The sequence below is a fragment of the Meleagris gallopavo genome, chromosome Z, assembly GCF_000146605.3.
Source record: "Meleagris gallopavo isolate NT-WF06-2002-E0010 breed Aviagen turkey brand Nicholas breeding stock chromosome Z, Turkey_5.1, whole genome shotgun sequence".
Classification (NCBI taxonomy): domain Eukaryota; kingdom Metazoa; phylum Chordata; class Aves; order Galliformes; family Phasianidae; genus Meleagris; species Meleagris gallopavo.
This window is the reverse complement of record NC_015041.2, coordinates 54807943-54814402: the sequence shown is the minus strand read 5'-3', so window position 1 is coordinate 54814402 and position 6460 is coordinate 54807943. Positions and strand designations below refer to the sequence as shown.

The window sequence follows — 6460 nt, the reverse complement described above, 5'->3', positions numbered from 1 at the left end:
CAGCCTGTCCTCATAGAGGAGGTGCTCCAGACGTCTGATCGTCTTCATGGACCTCCTCTGGATGCACAACAGCTCCATGTCCTTCTTGTGTTGGAGGCCCAGAACAGAATGCAGTACTTTCGATGAGGACCAAAATCATACTGTTAGCTTCCATCATCCAGAATTTAAACAAGTACTAACAAATTAACAGCAAACAGCCCTTCAGCAAAAGTGTAAACTCATTTATGAATAGTTTTAAAGACAGTTTTTCAGAGAATCTTGGAACAGATAAAGTTGAAAGAGACTCTGGAGATTTTCTAGTAAAAGTTTCCTGCGCAGAGTCATTGCAACTTAAGCAGTTTGTTCATGACCTTGTCTATGCAGATTCTGAATATATCCAAGAACGGGGAATTTGTGGAGAGATTTTGTATAGTGTTCAATAGTCCACACAGGAACAAGTTTGAATTCCAAATTAAATATTCATTTAAGTCTACTATTTCATTTTTAAAAAGTCTTCTCATTACTTCACTGAATACCAATGTTCATATCACACTCTCTACTTTTCTTAAAGTTGTACAATGGACATAAAAAACTTTATGGCTTCCCATTACTTTGAAGTCACTATGCCTTTTATGGATTCTCCTTAGATCAAATACTGAAAGAAATACTGAAAGAAATTCTAAGGTAAAATAATAAGGTAGAAATAATATATCTCATACTTAATGAATATGAATTCACATACGAAAAACTGAGAAGTGTTCTGTGTTTCAGATGTTAATTTTGCTTTTTACACTGTTTGTCAATATTTTGCTTTTGACTTTGCAGTTCTGGAAGGTGGGAGAAATGAATGACAACCACTACACTTAATTAATTTAGCACTACCGTGTTTCACAGTTAAGTAAAACAGTAAATGGCACTTTTATTCAGGAAAACAAAAAAGAATTAGAAAGTGGCACTTCTGTTTTGATTCTTTGTATTTTTCTTTGTATTTTTCTATACGTTACATACTAGAGAAAAAATGTGATGCACAACAAGAGAAAACATACTCTTAAAATTCCATTTTGAACGCAAAAAGTAAATACAACTTTTGAATCTATTCCAGATACAGCTCCTTACTTTCAGAGTGGAGAAACCAACAACCAGTAGCAAATTATTTCAGAACAATAACATGTTTGACAAGATATGGGAGATGCTCTAGATATAACTGCATCAATACTTCAGGAAATGTTTCCCCTCCCCTTCTGAATTGTTTAAGAAAGGAATGTCAATACCATTCTTCCATATCAGCAGTGCAAAACATAGTAGAAAACTGCTTGTTTCAGACTGTTTCTTATCGTTTTATTAAAGATCAAATCAAGCTTGTCTACTCTCAGTATGTTTACTTTTTCATTTTCCAAGAAACATAAAACCCTACTTTAAGACACAGGAGAGTACTCACTGGCTGCATGGTGATTAACAGAAAACCCATTCCTGAAAGATGGAATGGCAGAGAGCCTTTTATGATCCTTATCAGTTGGATTGGTCACAATATGAAATTTGTCCTTTCATTTGATGCGCTCATTGATTTCCAGATGACAAATAACTAAGAAATTCACTACAAAAACAAGTGATGGCGTTGGACTTTGATCCATAAGGACTGGAGAGTTGAATTTTGATCTAATTTTCAATTAAATGAAGATACACTGTAAGAAAGTCAGCTTTATGATGTCTTTGAAATGTCTCCTTTGAATTGTCCCAGATCAGAAATGCTTCTAATTAACAGCTAAAACTTCACAAAATGCCAGTATAGTGTTAAGGTTGCAGGCCAATTTCCAGAGTACTTTTTCTAGAGACATACAGTTCACATCTTAGGGGGGCAAAAAATACAACAAAGAAGAACAGATTCTTATCTGATCCCTCATCTTCTTAACTCACATGACAAAATGGCTTAAGCAGTTTTTGCATGACGCAAGGCTTATTACTGTGGTTTCATCCTTCTATGACAATGATAGCTCAAGAATTAAGTATTCTACAAACCTCCCACACAGACTACACTACAACACATGTACCTGTTTACTTACATAGGTATCCTTTATTTGTGTTAGATTATGTCATATATAGAATATACAACAAGAAAAAATATGGTGGAAAAAATAGCCGTTGTCGTAAATGTACACAGAGACTGTTCCTACTGAAGAATTCTTTTGCTTTCTCTGACCTCCTCATATTCTGTCTGTATTTGATAAAATAATTTCTACAATTTAGAACAACGAAGACCTACAGCCCTTAGATACCTTGTTATCTGCCGCAGCATACATCTCTAAGGGCCATATATTCCGGTACTTCAACATGAGTCCATGGCACCGCAGATACGCTGCTAGGTTCAGAAGATTTAAACCTTTCAAATTAATCAGTCTTCTCTTTGTTCAGAAGGCACAGTATTATTTTAATGACATTTTATAGTAACCCAAGCTACTTTTACTAGCAACTTATCTATTGATGCTGGACCTATATTGGGCTCATACATGAACTATACAGTGCAGTTAAACTCTAGCTGCTCTCCAAGTAGTTAAAAATTTCAAAAAGAATAAAGTATTGAAAAACAGAGACTAACTTTTTGCAAGGTGGTTGTTCTCAGGAACAATTCAACAAATTGCCGTTTCCCAAAAAGTCTATTAGTTAATTCACAGAATGACAAATCACAGAACACTAGGGGCTGGAAGGGACCTTTGGACATCATCTAGTCTAAGCCCCTGCTTAAACAGGTTCACTACAATAGGTTGCACAGGAAAGTGTCCAGGTGGGTGTTTTCACTCCAGAGAAGGAGACTCCACAACCTCTCTGAGCAGCCTGTTCCAGTGCTCCGTTAACCTCAAAATAAAGATGTTCATCCTCATGTTCGAATGGAACTTCCTGCATTCCAGTTTGTGCCTGTTGTCCTATGTATTGTCACTGGGCAGCACTGAAAAGAGCCTGGCCCTATCCTCTTGACACCTGCTCTTTAGATATTTATAAGCACTGATAAGATCCCACTTAATCTTCTCTTCTTCTGAACAATCTCACCTCTCAGCCTTTCCTCATAAGGAAGATGTTCTAGACCAACAATCATCTTTGTGATCCACCATGGGAACCTCTCCAGGAGTTCCCCATCCTTCTTGAACTGAGGAGCCCAGAACAGGGCACAGTACTCCAGATGTGGCCTCCCAGGGGCAAAGCAGAGGGGAAGGATCTCCTCCATGCACCTGCTGGCCACACTCTTTATAATGCACCTCAGGATACCATTGGCCTTCTTGGCCACAAGAGCACTCTGATGGCTCATAGCCTATCTGCTGTCCTCCAGCACACTCAGGTCCTTCTCCACAGAGCTCCTCTCCAACAGATCATCCCCTAACCTGTACTAATATGTGTGGTTATTCCTCCCCAGCTGCAGGACTCTACACTTGCCCTTGTTGAAGCTCATCAAGTTCCTTCCTACCCAACTCTCCAGTCTGTCCAGGTCATGTTGAATGGCAGCAGAGCTTTCTGATTTGTCAGCCACTCCTCCCAGCTTTGCATTATCAGCAAACTTGCTGAGGGTGCATTCTATTCCTTTATCCAGGTCACTGATGATGTTGAACAAGATCAGACCCAGCACTGGCCCCTGGGAAACACTGCTAGCTACATGCTTCCAACCAAATTCTGCAATGCTGATCACAACCCTCTCATTAAGTACCTGAAACTGCATGCTTTACAGAATCACTGATCTTTAACAAAATTATCTATGTGCCTAAGTTTCCTTTTCCTGCATTTTATCAAAGAGATACTGGCAAATCTTTCTGTTCTCTTTGTTCGTTACTCAAGAATTTTCTGCATTCTTCTTTACGCATATAAAATGAACAGGTAAATTCAACCATTCTTCAGTTCAGACTCATTTTGTATGGATTCTTCAGAATAATTGGCACTGAGAGTCATGAACAGAGTGTCATGAACGAGCACAAAAGCATCTTCATCTTGTGACTAAGCAGCTACTTATGTGCCAACTTTTCTAGAAATTGTAGGCATATTCTATAGTAAATGCATTCACCTTATTTTAGAAAAAAATATTCAGAATATAGCTTTCATACATGTTTCTTTCTAGATACTTATTTTTTGAATACAACTACATAATAAGATAGAGAAATCTTAGTGCCTTTTAAAAATATATATATTCTAAAATGGGGACCAAATCTTGCCAAATGCAGGAACACTGGAACTTTTTAAGGAAAAATAAGCTGCATACATTAGTTTTCAGTACTAACCAGACAGACAAAAAGCAGCATCACCTCTATTCTGTTACTGTTACCTTCCTGGTCACCCAGAATAGCTTTATCTGCTTTCAATCTGCAAGCATGGTTTAATCTGATACTTCTTGTCTTGTCACTAGGATTTATTTTGCAGAGCCTTAGAATACTTATGGAAATAGGAAAAAAAAAATCTTCCCTTTTTTCTAACGATCATTGAGCCATCTTAGTATGGTCCAAAAGCAGTCTGGTTTTGACTGATAACAGGAAGCCTCACTGCAAGATTGGTGAAGGCAGATCAAATATATAAACCTGAAGCCAAGACAGTGGAATGTTACTGTTTGAAAAAAAAGTTAAGCTTTATCTAAACTGGAATTCAGTTAGCAAATTGGAAAATGACAGTATTGCAAGAGTTAGTTCCTCATTCTACTCAAAATATCTTATATCTGGAGGCTTTGTATTCATCAAATCATTGTACCTGTGCTTTTGAACTCTGACTGTTAAGTGGAACAGATATTTCTGTTCCTTCTAAAGGATGTTTTAAGGTCCCTGTGTTAAGCAAACTGTTTTGTTGAGCCTTTTGTCACCCCACAATGCAATGAAGTTAAAGGCAGATTGTTCCTAAAAAAATTTGAATGCTTAATCAATCAATTGAATAGCAGCAGATTTTCATTCTGGAGTAAGGCTCCATTACAGACTCCAGTAATATCTGCACAAAATTCTTGCCCTAAGGAGTAATTACAAATGTAAAAGAAGACCTTATGTGTCACTCAAATGTTCATCATTTCAACTACATTTCCAGTGAACATTTATTTTTGAGTATACCATGCAGAAGAATCAGAGAAAATATAGATAAAAACAAAAGTTACCAAAGTATAAAATTAGAAAGAATCACAATAACTCTGACTTTTTATTAATTTATTCAAAAAAAACTAAATGGAAGTAATACTCAACTTCCTAGGAATAGAATAATAAATACTTCCAAAATAATAATTAAACATACAGTAAAATTACAACAGAATTATCTCCAAAACATAATATTTGACTACTGTAGAGGAATAAAGGTTCACTGCAAGTTTTAGCTTTCCACTTCATAGTACTTACTTTCTGAACCAGTTCCAAAAAAAAGGTACAAAACAAAGCTTAAGTGAATAAGAAGAAAGCATTACATAGCCTAAAGCAATGTCAAATGCAAGAAAGTTTGATCTGCCCTGCTTAAATGATTGGTCCCACTGAAAAATTATACTAGAGGAGTATACACAGTCTCTTACAGGAACCGTCAAACACAGCATTATTGGCTCTGCCTACCCATGGGAAAATGAGAAAGGCAGCAGCATCTGATATGAAGGAAGCACAGCATCTTGCAAGACTGTGTGTACCACAAGACTGCATGGTTAAAGAACGTTTGTTCATATAGCCCATCACACAATGAAAAATACAGCCCCTATGAGGAAAAGTCTGCATTCTGTAAGTCTTCACAGAACAGGTGCCATTTACAGGTGGGTTACATATGTGTATGTATTCATTATGTATGTGTGTATATACATATGGATATCTGACAACATGTATGAAGCAGAGATACATCCACTGTAGACACAACAGAAATCTTAAGAGTCTAATAATTATTGCCCCAATTCTAGTACATAAATGTAAATAGTAATGAAATTTAAGTGGTTACATACAGTTCTTAATTTCTCCCTTTTTTCTGATGTTATGCTCACCTTCCCACCACTGCTTTGGTTCCTAGTGCTGTTGGTTTTGTTTTGTTTTAAGATCCTACAGCAAGCTGCCAATTTCTGTGATTCTTTGACAGAAGGTATGTAACGTTTTTTTTGATGGTTTATTCCTCCTCTTTCCAGGATCCATCTGGGGACTTCATTTTCCAGCATGGTTTTATACCTGTTTGTTTCCTCAATGATTTGCAACTTCACGCTATCCCAATTTGCCACACTTGGTGACATTAAAGTATGTTAGTTTCTACTGCTTTGTCTGCTTTATTATCCATAAAACCAGTTTTGCTCAGCTCCAGATTTGCGTTTCTTTAAATGATCATGGATTGCTCATATCTGCAGGGTTTTCGCGTGCCAAATCTATGACCGATTCATTATAATCCCGTCCATGCACTCCTCTATGCTCTATCCCATGTATTTATATCTCAAAGCATCATGTTTCTAGTTACCTCATTCTACATAGGATAGATACTTGCTGCTATTATCTTTGTAAAACTGTGAATGTACAAGACA

At 36.8% G+C, this 6460-nt stretch overlaps 1 long non-coding RNA gene across 1 annotated transcript in view; it reads right to left on the bottom strand.

Annotated features, from left to right (window-relative positions):
• LOC116217548 overlaps positions 1 to 6460 on the bottom strand; it is a 41881-nt gene that overhangs the window by 8992 nt on the left and 26429 nt on the right. The window lies entirely within an intron of this gene.